Source organism: Callithrix jacchus, chromosome 5 (assembly GCF_049354715.1).
Source record: "Callithrix jacchus isolate 240 chromosome 5, calJac240_pri, whole genome shotgun sequence".
Lineage (NCBI taxonomy): Eukaryota > Metazoa > Chordata > Mammalia > Primates > Cebidae > Callithrix > Callithrix jacchus.
The window spans coordinates 35,706,131-35,726,022 of NC_133506.1; the positions used below are offsets into that span (position 1 = coordinate 35,706,131).

General features: G+C 37.9%; 1 long non-coding RNA gene across 1 annotated transcript in view; it reads right to left on the reverse strand.

The window, feature by feature from the left end:
* LOC118153600 (uncharacterized) overlaps positions 1-15,340 on the reverse strand; it is a 57,508-nt gene extending 42,168 nt beyond the window's left edge. Inside the window, exon 1 of the long non-coding RNA XR_004742869.3 lies at positions 15,194-15,340. This is a non-coding gene — a long non-coding RNA (uncharacterized LOC118153600). The remainder of the gene's footprint in view (positions 1-15,193) is intronic.
* Positions 15,341-19,892: the final 4,552 nt, after the last annotated feature.

The following is a 19,892-nucleotide window of genomic DNA, read 5'->3' on the forward strand; positions in this document are numbered from 1 at the left end:
AACTGCATGACTGTGTGACACATCTCCCTGTTGTGAAATCCAAGCTACTGTCTTAAAACATTTAGAAACAAAAAGGGAAGAGAGGAATAAGGTGGTCTGAAGAGGAAGCTCTTGCTATGTATTTTCATTTCTATGGAAACAGCTTTGGGCAGATATGGCTTTGGTCCTCTGTGGTCAGAGGGACATGAAGTCAGGTGCCTGGCAGCTGGTCAGAGGCTGCTGCAGCAGCAATTTGCAGGGGACAGAATGGCATTAGAGAACAGACTCCAGAGGCCTCCAAACCTCCCAGTAACAGGGACCAGGAACTCCTGGGTTTATCTCTTCAAATGCTCAGCTAGTCCTGCGGCAATCTCTCTCGGTGTGCACTTGCAAGCAGGCATACCTTGCCATTTTCTCCCTCCCCCTAAAAACACTATACAAAAAAATATGAGATGCAGACATCAGAGAGAGAAGACCGATGGACTGCTGCTGTAAGAACAGTGGCTAGAAGATAAGGAGAATAACCATTTTATGTTTATTATTAACAAATAGAACAGGTACAGTTGCCACCAATAATTCAAAAATACTTATGAATTAGCAGTTTCAATTATACAGTTTGGTAGGGGGAAAAAAAAGAAAGAAAGAATAAGAAAAAAACAGAGCTATTTTGGAAACTGATGGAAAAACAGATAACTACTCAATATCCATTCCTGATTAGAAAACAAAAAGATAAACAAACCTTTTTAAAGTAAAAATAGGAAAAAATGTTGAATATGGTAATGCTACTAGAGTTTGACAACAAAAATCATACCTTTTTTTAAAATAATAAAATCATTCCCAATGAGGCGAAACAGCAGAAACAGTAGACTGGCATCATTATGCTTTATTATTGTTCTACGAATCCTACTACCCACAATGAGATAAGGAAAAACAAGATGTTTTACTAGCAATCAAGCAAAGCTAAAATTCTCCCTACTTGCAGGTGAATTTATCTGTATGAAAAAATAAGAAAGACTTAACTAAAAAAAATAGGATTTTAGGAAAAGTAGAAAGATATGTGTTTAATATATGTATGTATTGAATGCCTACTGCATGCCTTTGAACCATGGTGTATCATTTTAATTTTCATACACACTAGCAAGATAGGTCTAATCTTCTGTTCCTACAGATGACACAATTCAGATTTGGAGAAACTTAGTACCTTAGTGAGAGACTGTTTCTAACTGCTAGAACACGAACCCAGTGATGACTTCCTTACATCTCACATTCTTCATATAGTAGTCCAGTGTGATTATTACTATTAATATGTTATATTAACAATATTAATAATAATTTTAAAGGTACTTTTAAATAAGTACTTCTTATTTGCCATGCATTGCACTATGAATGAATGAATAATGTCTGTCCCCCAAACACCAGCAAATGTTCCTAAAACTTTGCATAGCCAAAATGTACTTCTTCAATAAATAAGATTTTAATGCTATCAAATTACTTGCTTTCTCTAAACATTATTAATCATGTGTAATCTATGAGCAGAGAGGTATATCATTTGGAACAAGAAATTATCTAAAAAATGAAGAAACTAAAATGTATAGGGAGAGTGACATCAGCAAGATGACAGAATAGGACTTCCAGTGCTCAACTCCTTGAAGAAACATCAATTTGAATGAATTATCCTTGCACAAAAATAATTTCACCAGAGCTAAGGAAACCCAGTTGAGAGATTACAGAACTTGGGATTAGCACAGAAATAAGAAAAGACCCACTGAAGAGGGTAGGAAGGATGGTTTCACATTATCTGAGTCACGCCTCCCTTAAGCCTGGGCAGCACATGTTGAGATATCCTCCACATGTGGGAAAGAAAGTGAAATAAGCCACAAACCCCAGCACCAGGCCTGCTTTAATGAAATTCAGCACTAGGCCAGCCTCCACAGCCCCAGATTCTAGGTCAGCACCCATGGATTATGCCTCCAGGCCTACCCTACTGTCAGGCCAGCCCCCATGGCCACAGGCTTCAGACCATTCTCCACACCCCGTACTCCAGGTTGACACCCAAGGACTCACCTTCCAGGACTTCCTCAGTTCCAGGACAGCACCTGCAGATCCCAGTTCTAGGCTGGCCCATGAAGCCTCAGACATCTGGCTGGTTCCAGCAGCCCCAGGCTCTAGGCCAGCTGCCACAACCCCAGGCTCCAGGTCAGCCCCCACAGCCCCAGACTCCAGGCTGGCCCCAGGAGCCCCAAACACTAGACCTGCAGCAACTACCCCCAGTTAACTGCTGCAGACTAACTTTCTAGGTCCACCCTAGTATCAAGCCAGCCCTGAAAGACTCAAGCTCCAGGACTATATCCATGAACCCAGGTGGCAAGTCTATTCCCTTGAGGACTCAGGCTCAAGGCCCATCCCAGCACAAGGACAGCTCTTATGGACCCAGGATCCAGGCCCAACCCCCACAGACTCAGCTTTAATCAGGTCCCTATGGACCCAGGTATCAGGCCCTTCCACATTCTGACCCAGACACTAGGCCAGCCTACTCTAGGACTGTAGCAGCAAACCCACCACTGGCACTTACAAAATGGAATCTCTGGACAGACTGGAGGGTTTTCCCTGCCAAAGCCAATGTATAAAAACTGGAATAGGTGGTTACTTCTTCAAATGTGCAATCATAAGCACATGGCCAGAAGGATAACAAATAATCTGTGAAACAAGACACCACCAAATGAACATGATAAAGCACTAGTAACTAACCCTAAAGAGATGGAATTATATGACTGCCTGACACAGAATTCAAAATAATTGTCTCGAAGCTCAGTGAGCTTAATTAAATACAAAGAGATCTTCACTGAAACAAGAAAACACAGACAACTAAATGTAATCATAAAAACAATACCTGAGCAAAATTTGAAGTTCAGCAGTGGGAGTGTAAGTTAGTTAAACCATTGTGGAAGACAGTGTGGTGATCCCTCGAGGATCTAAAAATAGAAATACCATATGACCCAGCAATCCCATTACTGGATATATACCCAAAGGATTATAAATTATTCTATAATAAAGACACACGCACATGTATGTTCATTATGGTGCTGTTTACAATAGCAAAGACTTGGAACCAACCCAAATGCCCATCAATGATAGACTGGATAAACAAAATGCGGCACATATACACCATGGAATACTATGCAGCCACAAAAAAGGATGAGTTTGTGCCCTTTCCAGAGACATGGATAAATCTGGAAACCATCATTCTCAGCAAACTGACAGAACAGAAAACCAAATACCATATGTTCTCACTCATAGGTGGGTGTTGAACAATGAGAACACATGAACATAGGGAGGTGAACACCACACACTGGGGTCTGTTGGCGGGTGAGTGGCTAGGGGAGGGATAGCAGGGGTGGGGAGATTGAGGAGGGATAACATTAGGAGAAATACCTAATGTAGGTGATGGGGGGATGGAGGCAGCAAACCACCATGGCATGTGTATACCTATGTAACACTCCTGCAAGATCTGCACATGTACCCCAGAACTTAAAGTATAATAAAAATAAATAAATAAGTAAATCAATAAATAAATGAAAAAAATAAACCATAAAAGTGAACCAAACAAAAATTCTGGTGCTGAAGAATATAATATGTTAATAGGAAAATTCCATAGACAGCTTCAAGAGCAAACTCCTTCAAGCAGCAGAAAAAAATAAGTGAGATAAAAACATATCATTTAAAATTAACTAGTAAGATAAACAAGAAATAAAAAAGAAAAAGAATAAAGAAAGCCTACAAAAATTATGAAACATCATCAAGTGAACCAATACACACATTATAGAATTCTTTCTCACAAAGAGCAAAAGAGCACAGAAAGAGAAAGGGGAAGAAAGCTAAAAATAAATAAATAAATAAATAAAAATAAAATAAAAAAACTAGAAAGTTTCCCAATCTGAAGAGGAAAATAAATATCTAGACTCTTGAAGCCTAAAGAACTTGAAATAAATTAAATATAAAGAGATCTTCACTCAAACATAATCAAATTCTCAAAAGTCAAAGACAAAGAGAGAAATTGAGAAGCAACAAAAGGAAGAAAACTTGTCACATACAAGGGAATTTTAATAAGATCACTAGCAGATTTCTTAGCAGACACCTTGCAGGCCAGGAGAGAGTGGGATGATATATACAAAGTGCTGAAAGAAAACAGCTGTCAGCTGCTATACTCAGTAAGTCCTCAGAAACGAAGAAGAGATAAGAATGTTTCCAGACAAACAGTAGTTGTAAGAGTTCATCATTAGTAGAGCTGCCTTACAAAAAATGTTAAAGTCAGTTTTTCCAACTGAAACAAAAGGGTGATAACTAGCAACATGAAAACATTTGAAAATATAAAACTCACTGTAAAAATAAGAATATAGTGAAGTTTAGAATACTCTAATACTGTAAGGGTGATGCATAAATCACTTTTTAAGTCTAAGATAAAAGCTAAAATAATTAAAGTATTAAAACTTGCAGTCGTTAAATAATTTGGTAATGGATACACAATATATAAAATATTAAATATATAAAAGACTTACATTGTGATATCAGTAACACAAAATATGGGGAGATGAATAGCTAATTCAAAATGCATAGTCAGAAGAGAGAAAAAGGAATAAAAAAGAAAGAAGCAAGCCTACAAAAATCTAGAAAACAGCCACAAAAGGGCAAATCTAAGAGTTGTTGACCTTTAAAAGAGGTAGAGAAAGAGATAGGGGTAGAAAGCTTATTCAAAGGGATAATAACAGAGAATTTCTCGAATCTAGAGAAAGGTATCAATATCGAATAAAAGATGGTTAGAGAACACCAAGCAGATTTAACCCAAAGATGATTACCTCCTGGCATTTAATAATCAAATTCCCAAAGGTTAAGGATAAGGAGAGGATCCTAAAGGCAGCAAGAAAAAAGAAATGAGTAACATGACAATGAAGCTCCAATGCATCTGGTAGCAGACTATTCAGTAGAAACCTTATGAACCAGGAGACAGTGGCATGACATATTTAAAATGATGAAGGAAAAAACATTTACTCTAGAATAGTATATCTGGTGAAAACATCCTTCAAATGTGAACGAGAAATAAAGACTTGCTCAGATAAACAAAAGCTGAAGAACTTAACACCAGATATGTCCTACAAGAAATGTTAAAGGGAGTACTTCAATCAGAAAGCAAAGGACATTAATGAGCAATAAGAATTTATCTGAAGGTACAAAACTCACTGGTAAAGTAAGTACATAGAAAAAACACAGACTATCATAACACTGTAACTGTGGTATTTAAACTCATCTTAAGTAGAAACATTAAAAGATGAACAAATAAAAACTAATAACTGTAATACAGTAACTTTTCAAGATATAGACAGTACAATAATATATAAATAGAACAAAAAGTTAAAAAGTGGGGGAATAAAGTTAAAGTTTATAGTTTTTATCAGTTTCCTTTTTGCTTATTTGTTTATTTATTCAAACAGTGTGATATTTTTATCAGGTTAAAATAATAGATTATAAGATAGTATTTGCAAGTCCCATAGTAACTTCAAATAAAACAAAATACAACAGAAAAAGTAAAAAGCAAGACATTAAATCAAACTACCAGAGAAAGTCATCTTCACATATAAGAAAGAGAAGAAAGGAAGGGAAAGGGAAAGGGAAGGAGAAGGGGAAGGGGAGGGAAGGGTAAAAGGAAAAGAAGCAAGGAAGGAAAGGGAAGGGAAGGGAAGGGAAGGGAAGGGAAGGGAAGGAAGGGACGGAGGGAGGGAGGGAGGGAGGGAAGAAAGAAAGATAGAAGAAAGAAAGAAAGAAAGAAAGAAAGAAAGAAAGAAAGAAAGAAAGAAAGAAAGAAAGAAAGAAAGAAAGGGAAAGGAAGGAAGGAAGGAAGGAAGGAAGGAAGGAAGGAAGGAAGGAAGGAAGGAAGGAAGGAAGAAAGAAAGAGGGAGGGAGGGAGGGAGAGCTAAAGACCACAAAACAGTCAGAAAACAAATAACAAAATGTCAGGAATATTTATCAATAATAATATTGAATGTAAATGGACAAAACTATCAAATCAAAAGACATAAGTTGCTGAATGGATAAGATACAAGATCTAGTGGTCTGTTGCCTACAAAAAACATACTGTACTTATAAAGACACACAGAGACTGAAATAAACAGATAGAAAAGGATATTCCATGCTAATAGAAACCAAAAAGAGCAGAAGTAATTACATTTATATCAGACAAAATAGATTTCAAGACAAAAACTATAAGAAGAGACAAATAAGGTCACTATTTAATAATAAAGGGATCAATTCAGCAAGAGGATATAACTATTGTAAATACATATGCCCCCAACACCAGAGCACCCAGATATATAAAGCATTATTGGACCTAAAGAGAGAGATAGACCCCAGGAGAACAATAGCTGGAGACTTCAAAACCCCACTTTCAGTATTAGACAGATTTTCCAGACAGGAAACCAAAAAAGAAACATCAAACTTAATCTGCACTATAGACGAATTGACCTAATGTATATTTACGGAGCAATTTATTCAACTACTGCAAAATACACATTCTTTTCCTCAGCACATGGATCATTCTCAAGGATGGAACATATGTTAGGTCACAAAACTAGTCTTAACACATTCAAAAACACTGAGATAATATCAAGCATCTTCTCTGATAACAATGGAATAAAACTAGAAGTCACCAGGAGGAATTTTGAAAATGATACAAACAAATCTTCCCAAAGCAATCTACAGATTAAATGCAAACCCTATCAAAATATCAATGACATTCTTCACAGAAATAGAAAAAAATTTTTTTAATTTATATGAAACCACAAAAGACGCAGAATAATCAAAGCTATCCTCAACAAAAGTACAAAACTGAAGGAATAACATTAATAACATTACCTGACTTCAATTCATGCTACAGAACTATAGTATTCAAGTTAGCATGGTACTAGTACACAAACAGGCACATGGGCCAATTTAACAGAATAGAGAACCCGGAAATAAATCCATACATCTACAGTAAGCACATTTTCAACAAAATTTTTAAGAACACACGTTGGGGAAAGAACAGTCTCTTCAATAAATGGTGCTGGTAAAACTGGATATCCATATGCATGCAGAAGAATGAAACTAGAGCCCTATCTCTCACCATATATAGAAATCAAATAAAAACTGATTGAAGACATAAATCCAAGACCTCAAACTACATAACTATTGAAAGTAAACATTGGGGAATCTCCAGGGTATTGGAGTGGGCAAAGAAGAGTTGAGTTATAACCCATAGGCACAGGCAACGAAAGCAAAGATGGATTAATGTGATCACACGAGTTAACAAGTTTCTGCCCAGCAAAGGATGCAATCATCACAGCAAAGAGATGACCCACAGAATGGGAGAAAATATTTGCATGCTACCCATATGACAAGGGATTAATAACCAGAATACATAAGGAGCTCAAGTAACTCTATAGGGAAAAAAATTAATCATGTTATTAAGAAATGGACAAAAGATTTGAGTAGATACTTCTCAAAAAAAGATATACGAATGGCAAACAGGTATATGAAAAGGTACTCAACATCATTAATCACCAGAGAAAGAAAAATAAAAATTACAATGAGATATCATCTCACCCCAGTTAAAATGGCTTTTATCTAGAGGACAAGCAATAGTAAATGCTGCCAAGAATGTGGAGAAAAGGGAAGCCCCACTGCTGGTGGGATATAGATTAGTACAACCACTATGGAGAACAGTTTGGAGTGTCCTTAAAAACTAAAATAGAGCTACCATATAATCCAGCAATCCCACTTCTGGGTATATACCCAAAGGAAAGTGAATCTGTATACCAGAGAGATATCTGCAGTCACATATTTGTGGCAACACTAGTCACGGTAGTCATAATTTGGAAACAACCTATTGTCTATCAATAGATAAATGGATAAAGAACATGTGGTACATATACACAATGAAGTACTATTTCGCCATAAAAAAGAATGAGATCCTGTCATTTGCAATAACATGAATGGAACAATTTTCATTATATTAAGAAAAAAGAAAAAAAGCACAGAAAGACAAACATTGCACATTCTCGCTTATTTGTGGGAGCTAAAAAAATAAAACAATTGAACTCATGGAGAGAGAGGGTAGCAGGATGGTTATCAGCAACTAGGAAGAATGTGGGGGTGAGGAGTAAGTAGGGATGGTTAATAGATACAAAAAGAAATGATTAATAAGACCTAGTATTAGCTAGCACAGCAGAGTGGCTATAGTAAAAAATAATTTAAGTGTACATTTTAAAATAACTAAATGAGTATAATTGGACTGTTTGAATCACAAAGGATAAATAATTGAGATGATGAATACCCCATTTGCCCTGATGTGAATATTAGATATAATATCTAATATTATGTACCCCATAAATATATACACCTACTATGTACTCACAATAATTTAAAATAAAAAATTTTTAAAGGCAAATACATTATTATCTTACTTATATGTAAATCTAGAAAACATCACACTCAGAAGCAGAGACAGTAGAATAGTGGTTTCAGAGGCAGGTCAAAGGGAGCAGAAATGGAGAGACGTTTGTTAAAGGGTATAAAGTTTGAGTTAGGATAAAAACATTCTGGAGATCTATTGAACAGCATGGTGGTTATAGTTGAAAATAATCTATTATGCACTTGAAAATTGCTAAAAGAGTAAATTTTAAATGTTCATGCTGTAAAAAGTATGTGAGATGATGGATATGTGAATTAGCTTTATCTAACCATTTAACAATGTATGTATACATCTATCAAAACATTGCATTGTACACTGTAAATATACACAATTTTTATTTGCCAATAATACCTGAATGAAGCTAGGGCAAAATAAAAATGAAAAAAATGTTACCCTAAATAATTTAATAGGTAGATGCTTTACCTGATATCTCTAACAAATTTTCAAGACACATATGATTTTTATTGTTAAAATAAAGGAGGCAGAGAAGGATAGAAAGCTTTGCCCAAAATCCCAGAGTTGGAGGCAAGATACAAACCCAGATCTGTCTGTCACCTCCTGCTTTCCTTCCATGATTTAGACTTCAGTGTTCTAGTCAATTACCTCAAACTTACCTCACAGGGACATACTCCAGTAGACTCCAGGAACCCAATCATTCCTAGAGTAAAATTGGGTATTTGGCCTATAGGAAATGGGAGATCCTTCCTCCACATAAAAACATAGCTACCCAAAACCACACCATCAGCGCCAAGTACCATTTGGAGCACTTACCAAGCGTCAGGCACTTCACCTAAACAACCTCAATTTATACTCACACAGCAGCCCAGATACGGAGATACTGTTACTATCCCCCTTTTACCACTGAGAAAGCTGAAACTAAGAGAGAAGTAATTTTCCCAAGGTCAAATGCTTAGTAAGTAGGAGAAACAAGATTCTTATCTAGAGCTATCTGAAGTCAAACCAATTCATCCACATATTGCATTGTAATCTTAAATGCTAGGGCAAATGTGCTCACAATGAACTTCCACCCTGCCTCTAACCCCCTGCATCATGCAAATTCTTAAGACTTACCTCCAAGATGCTCTGATTCACAGGGGTTGGGAAAGCCCCAAGAGCTTAACAAATATTCTCCGTGACTGTTAGGTTCATTAACTGTGAGACCCCTAGGCCTTGAGAGTTCTACTGGTTGGGCTGGGAATTAGGTACAAAGACCCACCCCCAGACAAAAAGCAAGTTAAGTCCACTTTGCTTTTCTCTGAAAATAACAGACTTTGGGGTTCCCTGTCCATACATGGCCAGATCATGTAGTTTGGGACAAGATTCAGTAGAATGGAATATCAACTGTGGACTGACTCTATCTTGGAAGATGGTCTCTCTCAGGAACTAGAGATATGAGCTTGTGCCTGTACAAGGAAGTGTCTGGTCACTTTCCCTGCTCAGGTATCATGGCTGATGAGACAGGTTAATAAACAGGCAGACCCAGAGAAGTTAGGATAAGGAGAGGAAGGAAATAGTTTTCCCTAGAGCTGGGGTGAGCTACCAGCCTGTATCAAATGTTCTCTATTTACTTGGCAAGTTCTGCTGACAAACAACCTTGTCTGCTCTCTCCTGCTGAGGAATTCCTGATATGAACTGTTGAACATCCATATCCTTCCTGTAATCCACCCCCTGTGTGAAGCAGAGATTTCTTCTGGAAGTAAAGCCAGCCTTGCCATTTTGGCTGCCAGGTTGGCATTAGAATAGTGGAATCTTGTAAGCTGCAAACGCCCCCCCCAACCCCAGAGAGATGCCACCACATTGTGCTGGGTCTGCTGTTTCCAGCAAAACAAGCTCATGTGTGGTTCACTGCCTTCCCTGGAATGTCCGGGAGCAGGAAGAAGGGGTCCTCCTGCCAGACTCCCCAGTTTCACTCTCTTCTCTTCTCTGGAAAATTTTATCTCATGAAACCTTGTACCTTGCTTTCAGGATGACCAGGAATATTCCATGGAAGCAGAAAGTTAAGGAAGATAGAATGCATGTTGGTGCAGAGAACACCAGTCTCTGAATACTGGACCATAAAAACCTTGTGAGTACACAGCATATTTGTAGAAAAGTCTACGCTGGCAAACACTTCTTGTTGAACTCTTACACTTCTAGCTGGTGATGATTTCCAGCTCTTCCTAATTGATCTGTCTGGAGAGGATGGCAGGGCTTCAAATCTTAAAGCTCAGTTAAAAGGCCCTGGGACACAACCTCCCTCCAAAAAAATACATGCCAGATACCTATATATTGATAGCTTTTTACGAGAAGCTGATACTCACAGCCCTCTATAGCAGTGACTGTCTTCCCAAATATATCTTGCTCTCAGAGAATCAAGGTTGATAATAAATATCAGGGTGTGTGGAGACCAAAATAGTGCCTGTTTGTACAGTGACCGTATGGTTCATTCATTCATTTATTCATGCAGTTACTAAGGCAACAAATATTTATTAAACACCACAGGTGAGCAAGAACATCTATTCAGCACCATGAGGGTTATAATAGGGGATGCAGAATTACTGTTGGGCCACAGAGACAGGCATCTAATCTAGCCTAACTGTTGGGAAGAAGGAATGCCTTCCCGGAGAGGATAACACCTAAGCTGAGATGTGGAAGGTGAGTAAAAACATGTGCAAAAGGCTAGGGCCTGAATCTAAGGAATCTGAAGAAGTTCAGGGTGACTACAAGGGAGCAGTTGCTACATTAAGAAAAGTCTCATTAACTAAGCAAAGTAGGTATTACATCAGATTGAGCTCTATAGGATACCATTGAGGTATTTTTAGAAGGTAAAGGCATGGAAAAAAATGGATGTTTAGAAAGGCTCACCTGGCTGCAGTGTAAATAATTCATGGGAGGGGTGATCTAGGTGTCAGGGGACCCTGTTGAGAAGGCTTTGCATTGACCTGAGACAAAGATAATGAAAGGCACATCTATGTGTTGTCAGTGGAATAGAGAGAATCTGGATGGATTGTGACTTATTTAGGAGATACCATTTAAAATAAAACATGGACATATAAATTATTTCAATTTTAGGTGTTGTGGTAGACTGAGTAATGGCCTCCCAAAGATGTCCACATCCTAATTCCTGGAATCTGTGAATATGTTATTTTATATGGCAGAAGAGATCATGAAGATGTAGTTAAGTCAAAAACCTTGAGATGGGGAAATTATCCTGGATTATCCAGCTTGGCCCAATCTAATCACAAGGGAAACAGGAAGTCAAGAGAGTCTGGGTCAAATAAGATCAATTTGAAGATGCTTTGCTGCTGGCTTTGAAGATGAAGGAGGGGACCAGGAGTCAAGGGAAGCAGGTGGCTTCTAGAATTCAGAAAATGCAATGAAATGTTCTCCCCTACGACTTCAGACAGAACCCAGCCCTGGCCATTCATTTCAGACTTGTGACCACTAGAACTCGAAGATAATGAATTTTTGTTGTTTTAAGCCACTAAGTGTATAGTAATTTGTTGTGTTAATAGGAAACCAATACAGATGGGAAAACTAAGTCCTGGCCCCGAATAGACATGTACTAAGTATGTGTTTAGTTAATGCATGAATGAGGCTTAGACAGGTACAGTAGATTCTTTAAAGTAACAAGGCTTCTAAATTTTCAAACTTACATGAAAAGTTTAAAATCCCCCTTACCTGATAATAGTGGTTAACTCAAGATGTGAAACTTAGGAACAGAAGGAGAAGGGAGACTTATTTTTCACTACAGCTTATTATACTATCCGATTTTGTTACCCTTTGCACATATTGCCTATTTGAGAAAAGTTAATGACCCTTGTCTTCAAGTCTGAGGGATAAGACAAGTGTATAGATCAAAATAGAAAAGAAAGTAATCGGTAACTCAGTGTCACATCTGAAGGTAGTTACTGTAACAATTCAATATTTTTGGATATGCTCAGTTAATTAAATCTGAATTCCAGTGCCTATGGGCTCAAACTACCATCCACCCACTATCTTTCTCTTCCCCTTCAAAGGTTTCAACTCTAAGAATAGTTTGCATCTATACCGCCCTGTCCCTTCTTAGCCCCATGAAATTTGGTGTGTACTCTGCCACAAACAAAATGCTAAGCTGCTCATTCTCATGGGGAAATGATATCAACTCATGAGCAGAGAATGACTTTTGAAGACAAGAGCTAGATTTGAAACCTAGGCTCCACATCAGAGGGACCAAGAAAAATTTATTTAAACTTTCTGAGTCTCAGTTTTTTCATCTGTGAAATGATGTAATATAAGAATTTATTAGTTTATTTGTTGTTTTTAAACAGAATTCAGTCAAGCACCATATGTAAAGCATTTGGCATGATATGTGGCACTCAAAACATTAGTTCAATTTCCCTTTTTAATGCATGTTCTTCCCTTTTCCACAGTAGCCAACGCTTTTATCTCAGGCCTTAGCCTTTCCAAACTTTCTGCAGTATGGAACCACTTTGATCTCTCTTTCACCCCTCACTTTCCTCTCCCACTTTATTTTTTTCATCCTGTAATTTGTGCAATAGAAATTTTACAAGGAATATAAAAAGTGCAGACATTATTCTAGCATTATGAAATGAAGATGACTTAAATCAGACAGTTGTGTTCATGTGAGATCCCTTGGGCCATTTATAGGCACCATTTAAGTTCAGAACTCCACACATGCTTAATATGTTTCTGGTGATATATATGGTTGTTACATGTAAACCTGTGATAGGAGTTCTTGCCACAAAGATGCTGTGTAACACACCAACCCCAAACTCGGTGTCTTCCAACTCTCCTTTAATTTCACATACATAGATGTACAGGCTGCCTGTGTTCATCTGACCTAGAATTGGTTCCCTTGGGTGGTTCTGCTTAAAGCTGCAGGACAAACAGGTGTGGATCCAGCCTCATCCTGAGACCAGGCTGAAAGGGCAGCAGGCACCTAGGGTATGCTCTTTTCAGGTGGTGGCAGAAATGCAGAGGGAAAGCCCAACTGCACAAACGCAATGCCCCAGCAGTGGCCCAATAATGTCACAAGGCCAATGTCAAGAGTGAGAAGGTACATTCTGCCCACCATAAGACTGTAGCAAGGGTGTGGCTAGACACCACTACTAGGGAGAGTGGAGCATTGGGAACAGTTATCTAACCTACTACACTACCAATACACCTGAAGTGTGTAGCAAGTAATCCTCCATTCTTCCCCAGCTCCCTTCCACAAATCCACACCAGGAATTCACATAAGCCATGAAGACTATGACTAATCTTTGTAGTTGGGATTCTAAATCAATAGTCTAGAAGAAAACTTCATTGAAAGTGTCATTAACCCCCTGAAATTGTAAGTATTCCCAAGCACATGGGTTCATACCTTTCTGTCGAGAGAGTCCAAAACTTTTACCAATTCTCTAAGAATTTTAGAACTACTTCTCTTGGTAGTCACATATTCACAGCCAGGAGCGGCTCTTTAGGACAGCAGCAAGACACAGATGTAGTATTAAGCTCTGAACCTGGGATATTCAATGGCCTGAACCAGTTTGCATCACAATCATCCTCCCCAGGAACTTCACTCGGAGCACCTCAGCCTAAACATCACCTCACCACACCAGTCTTCCCTGATCACTTCAATTGATATAGCTCTTCTCATTCTCAGTTACTTCCCTATGTCATCGCCCATGCTATTTCCTAGGTCTTATCTAATTTATGTATTAGTTACTTATTTTCTGTCCCCTCCCACCAGAATGCAAGCTCTGTGTCCTTATCTATCTTGTCCCCAATGTTAACATAGTGTCTAATACATAGTGGAAGCCCCATACGTATATTTAATTTATGAAATGAATGAATGAATGAATGAATGAGCATGACTGGGAAATGCTAGTTATAGCTAACAACACATCATGGAATTCATAGGTCTCTAGAGGATGCTCTCCCCAAGGTGTTTGTGGGAAGTTTTGTAAAAGTGTGTGTTAAAATGCACACACACAGTGGATGGGCTGGGAGAGAAGTAGGAGAGGGAATTAAGGTGCTTTAACCATCTGTGCTTTATTTTTCACTTGATTTGTGAGTGATTAGCTTCTAATAAAAAAGACATTTCTTCACACACACATACACAAACGTGCACATGCATGTGCACACACATACACACAAATCCCCCAGAGTCTCCTATATGTGAGTATATCTCCTAGACTTCTGGTTCTTAGCCAGGGGCAATTTTGCCCCCCAGGAGACATTGGCAAAGTCTGGAGACATTTTAAATTGTCACAACTTGGGGTGGGGGAGCTGCTGGCATCCAGTAAGTAGAGACCAGGAATGTTGCTAAATATCTTGCAATACATCCCACTTTATCACCCACTACGAAAAGTTTTCTAGCCCAATATGTCAATAGTACCAAGATTGTAAACTCTTGTTCTAGACCCAGAAACTTACACATTTACACACACATCCATGACATAGAATCCCAAGATCATCTTGGCTAGCCAAGTCTCTAATCTCTGATCAAGATATCCAGGTACTAGGCCATAATCTCATTTTTGAAATCTCTAGTTTAAAAAAGTTTTGACAAATATTTACCAGAAAACCTCTTATGAAGTCAACACTTTCATATCTATTCTCTCATTTAGGGAGTATTGCAAAATCCCGTTTTACTAATGAGGAAGCTGAGACTCAGAGAAGTTAAGTCATTTGTCAAAGTTACGCAGCTGGAAATTGCAGAGTCAGTGTTCAAACACCAGTTTCACTCACTTGTACTCAGATGTCTTTCTTCTGGCCACCAGCACTTCACTTCATGTTCTTTTTGAATAGTTTTGTTTTATGTTACTTTTCTCTGTCTGGAGAGACCCAAGCTGACTTGCTGCATATCAGTGCTCCAAAGAGCCCTCTTGTTTAGTCAACTTCCCTATGCAAAGAAAGAGATAGCACCACCCCAAGAAGCATAGTTATTTGCTGCTGCTGCTGCTGCAGAAGCTTCTATCTCTCAGTTCATCTTTATTCCTTCTTTGTATTTGTACTTGCACAATTTGGGGCAATTCCAGGTCTTTTCTCTCAACCCCAATGTCTGCCAGTCTGGAAAGTGTCATCTGAAGCCTTCCTAGATTCAGAAGAGTTTTCTGGATTGGTGTCCATAGAGGAATCCTTTGTACTATGTCACCAACAACCCAGCACCTTCCCAGGGGTGTTCCCTTGGCTCTACAGCAAGACAGCTGCACTGTAGCTACTGTGACATCCAAAGATGAATGCCATTAATGCTCCCAGTGCCACTGGGTAAATTTTTAACTCTTTCCTGCCTGTATCTTCAAGTTACACAGCTAATACACAGCACGATAAGTGTATAATCTTTCAGATTAATCTTGACAATAAGCAAACAAACAATAAATGAATGAATAATACACACATACCTAAAAATAATCTGAAAGTGTTGTTATTCTCATGGTACTTATGTTTTAATGAAGAACTTTTTATTTAGTTCATGTATTCATTCAACAAATAATTATTGAGCTTCTATGAAGCTCTCAACCCTGTGCTAGATGCTAAAGAAAAATATATAAACCAAGATAGGCAAGGCCCTATCCTCAGAGAGCTTACATTCCAGTGGCAGGTCTGGACTTTGTCATGGCCTTTTTAATGTATAATTATGAAACAGAATAAGTGAGCTGAGGAAACAGTGTGGGGGCTCTGAGAACGTTTGTCAGAGGAATTTCACTGGATCTGGCCAGGACTGGGTAGAGAGATATTTCCTAAGGAAAGAACCTGAAGGACCCTAACCATAAAGGAAGATTCTCCAATGTGAGAGTGTTCATGATATGAGGCAATTGATACGCATGGCATTGGGAGTAGGATATGTCACCCTCCTGGGGTGTCACACATTCCACATATGATAGGTGACATGCTTTGCCAAGAAGCAGAGCTGGGCTGACAGTCCAGTTTTCTAGGAGCAGTAGCTGAGTGCAGTAATTCTTAGACTTTCCACTTGCTTGTTTGCCAGAATAATTTCTAAAAGTTTGGTGTCTCTTGGCAAAGGATATCATTTTTAATATGGCAAATGTTGAATGTGTTAAACGAAACTATCACTCTTTAAAATGTAATCAATAGTAAGCATAGTAATTTCATACCTACCATCACCCATTTAAACATGAGCAAGCTCTCCTGTAACAGTCAGATATTTTACATCCCTCACAGAATTTTAAGCTCATGTAATATATTTTGATGCTTGAAAATCTTTAATTGTTCTTTTTTCTGGCTGGATAGTATTCCATGGTGCATATGTACCACAATTTCCTTATCCAGTCTATCACTGATGGGCATTTAGGTTGATTCCATGTCTTTGCTATTGTGCATACTCCTTCAATGAGCATACATAAGAATGTGGAGAGGATCAGAAAAAATAATTAATGGATATAGGCTTAATACCTAGGTGACAAAATAATCTGTACGACAAATCCTCATGACACAAGTTTACCTATGAAACAAATCTGCACATGTACCCTTGAACTTTAAATTAGTTAAAAAAAATAAAAGCGTTAATTGATTGTACCTATCTGCTACAATATGTACATAAATTGACTTTTAAATTGATGTTTAAATTTTAAATTTTGTTTAAACCTAGGACTATATGGTTCAAGTATTAAAAAGAATTTCTTCTATATGGATATATAATTATTATTACTAAGACATGGATTAAGGTGAGATACATACATTACAAATTTTGACAAATATTTATTAAGCAGAAATAATTCAATTGTATTATAAATTAATCTATTAATGAAGATGAATATGACAAATTACATGAAAGAAAGAGGATTCAGTATTGATTTTATTTCTCTTTATATTTGTTTTTATGGACATTAAATGCCCAGAAAATTTGTTCACAAAGTTAGCTACATAGAAATGGAAGCTTCTTTTTAAAACATTGTCATTCAAATCATTATTGCAACTGAGTTATGAAACAAAAACATCAAAAATATTTTTTAATGTTTTGAATTATCCTTTTGGTGTCCTGGAAGTTTTGTATGATAGTCCAATGCACAGTAATGAGACTCTCAATGATTAAAGATATGGTCTTTTGTGTTTTTTATGGGAAATGGGAGATTATTAAATAATGAGGAGAAATTGTGGGGTTTTTATCAGTTAGCACATTTTGGGAAAAGTTCATATGGAAGTTTATAATCCAAAACCAAATTTCTTTACATAGCTCTCAGAAAATACTTGTAAATCTTCAGGGAATATATACCCCAGTTTGAAGACCACTGGCTTTGAGAATCATATCAGTCTTTAATTACCTCTAAAGACTGACAATATCTTTGGTTTTTGTCCAACATGTTGACCCCCTCTTCCAATGTGGGAGAGAGGCCATCTTGGTGGATGTTATGAACACCCAACACTTTCAGGGTGAAGAGCTCCCTCCAAGATTTTTCATACCATATGCCAGTGCGGGGTGAGTTCTCCTTTGAGAATTAAACACCAGGAAGAGAACAGAGAGGATGGAATGAGAATGGATAGCACAGCTTGGTCTGGGAGGTCAAGAAATGCTTAACTGGAACAGTGACATCTAACTGAGGTACAAAAGATTAATAGGCGTCAACTGGACCAGGAAGGAAATTAGGAAAGGGAGAACATTTCAGGCAGAAAGCATGGCACAAGGGAAAGAACTGAAGAAGAGAAGGGCATGAGGGGTCTTATAAACTAGGAGGAAGAGGGGACATTTTATTCCTCATGCAATGGGAAGCCACTGGATGGTTTTAAAGGAGGAACTAACATGGTCAGATCTGAACTTCTATACAGTCACTCTGGAAACTGCTGATGACCAAGCCCCTGAAGCATAAGTGCAGAAGAGGGATGAACAAGCTAGCCTAGAGCAAAACAGGACGGCCACTGCCTCCATTCTTCTAGCCAGCAGAATGCAACCTATGATCATTACTTGGCTCTTTGCAGCCCCTTCACAGTGGACTCCAGACACTGATGTCTCCTTCCATCTCCATGCTTTTGAGTCACTTCTCTCAAACCCTGTTAGTGAACATTTGGCTTGCTAGTCCCAGAGTAGGGCTGCATAGCTCTTCGTTCTCTCTGTCCAAACCAAATTATTGATCTGTTCCTTGATTAAATTGCTTTGGTGCCTGATGACCTAGATATTTAAGTGTAATCTTCTCTCCCAGAAACTTCTCCAGATCTTTTTTATTCCCTAAATGGAATGTTGGTGGCAAGCTGTTAATACATATTTTCACCCCATTACACATGATATGATCATATGAGTTGATATGGCACCTATGGTATGTCTTGTAATACAACATAACAATATATTTGAGAGTTAGTGATAAGAAGTTCATAATGAGTGATTTATAGCCCCAAGTAAATATATATGTGATTAATAATAATTGTCATTATGAAATGCATATTTGATTACTGAAAGTCTTTTTTAGGTAGTGCTAAGTTCCAGGTTAAACTGTTTCAGTGTTTTAAAAAGTAAGATGACTCACGCCAGTTAGAATGGCGATCATTAAAAAATCTGGAGACAACAGATGCTGGAGAGGATGTGGAGAAAAAGGAACACTTTTTCACTGTTGGTGGGAGTGTAAATTAGTTCAACCATTGTGGAAGACAGTGTGGCGATTCCTCAAGGCCTTAGAAATAGAAATTCCATTTGACCCAGCAATCCCATTACTGGGTATATATCCAAAAGACTATAAATCGTTCTACTATAAGGACACATGTACACGAATGTTCATTGCAGCACTGTTTACAATAGCAAAGACCTGGAATCAACCCAAATGCCCATTGATAATAGACTGGATTGGAAAAATGTGGCACATATACACCATGGAATATTATGCAGCAATCAGAAATGATGAGTTCGTGTCGTTTGTAGGGACATGGATGAATCTGGAAAACATCATCCTCAGCAAACTGACACAAGAACAGAAAATGAAACACCGCATATTCTCACTCATAGGTGGGTGATTGTAAATGAGAACACATGGACACAGAAAGGGGAGTACTAAACACTGGGGTCTATTGGGGGGAAAAGGGGAGGGCCAGTGGGAGGGGGAGGTGGGGAGGGATAGCCTGGGGAGAAATGCCAAATGTGGGTGAAGTGGAGAAGAAAAGCAAAGCACACTGCTATGTGTGTACCTACGCAACTGTCTTGCATGCTCTGCTCATGTACCCCAAAACCTATAATCCAATAAAAAATTAAAAAAAAAAAAAGAAAAGAAAAAGTAAGATGACAAAAATACCAAATTCATGAACTATGAATAAATATTATAAGTGACAAAATAATATATTGTAGAATACTTCTGAAATGCCCTGGATTGTGGTAGGTGGAGAGGAGATGTAATTCATTTTGTTGCCTAAAAAACTTCTTAGAGTCCTTATTGTGTCATGCAAGTCTTTTAATAAATTCCCATAATATGATATACAAGTTTTCCCAAACACATTTGATCACAGAGCA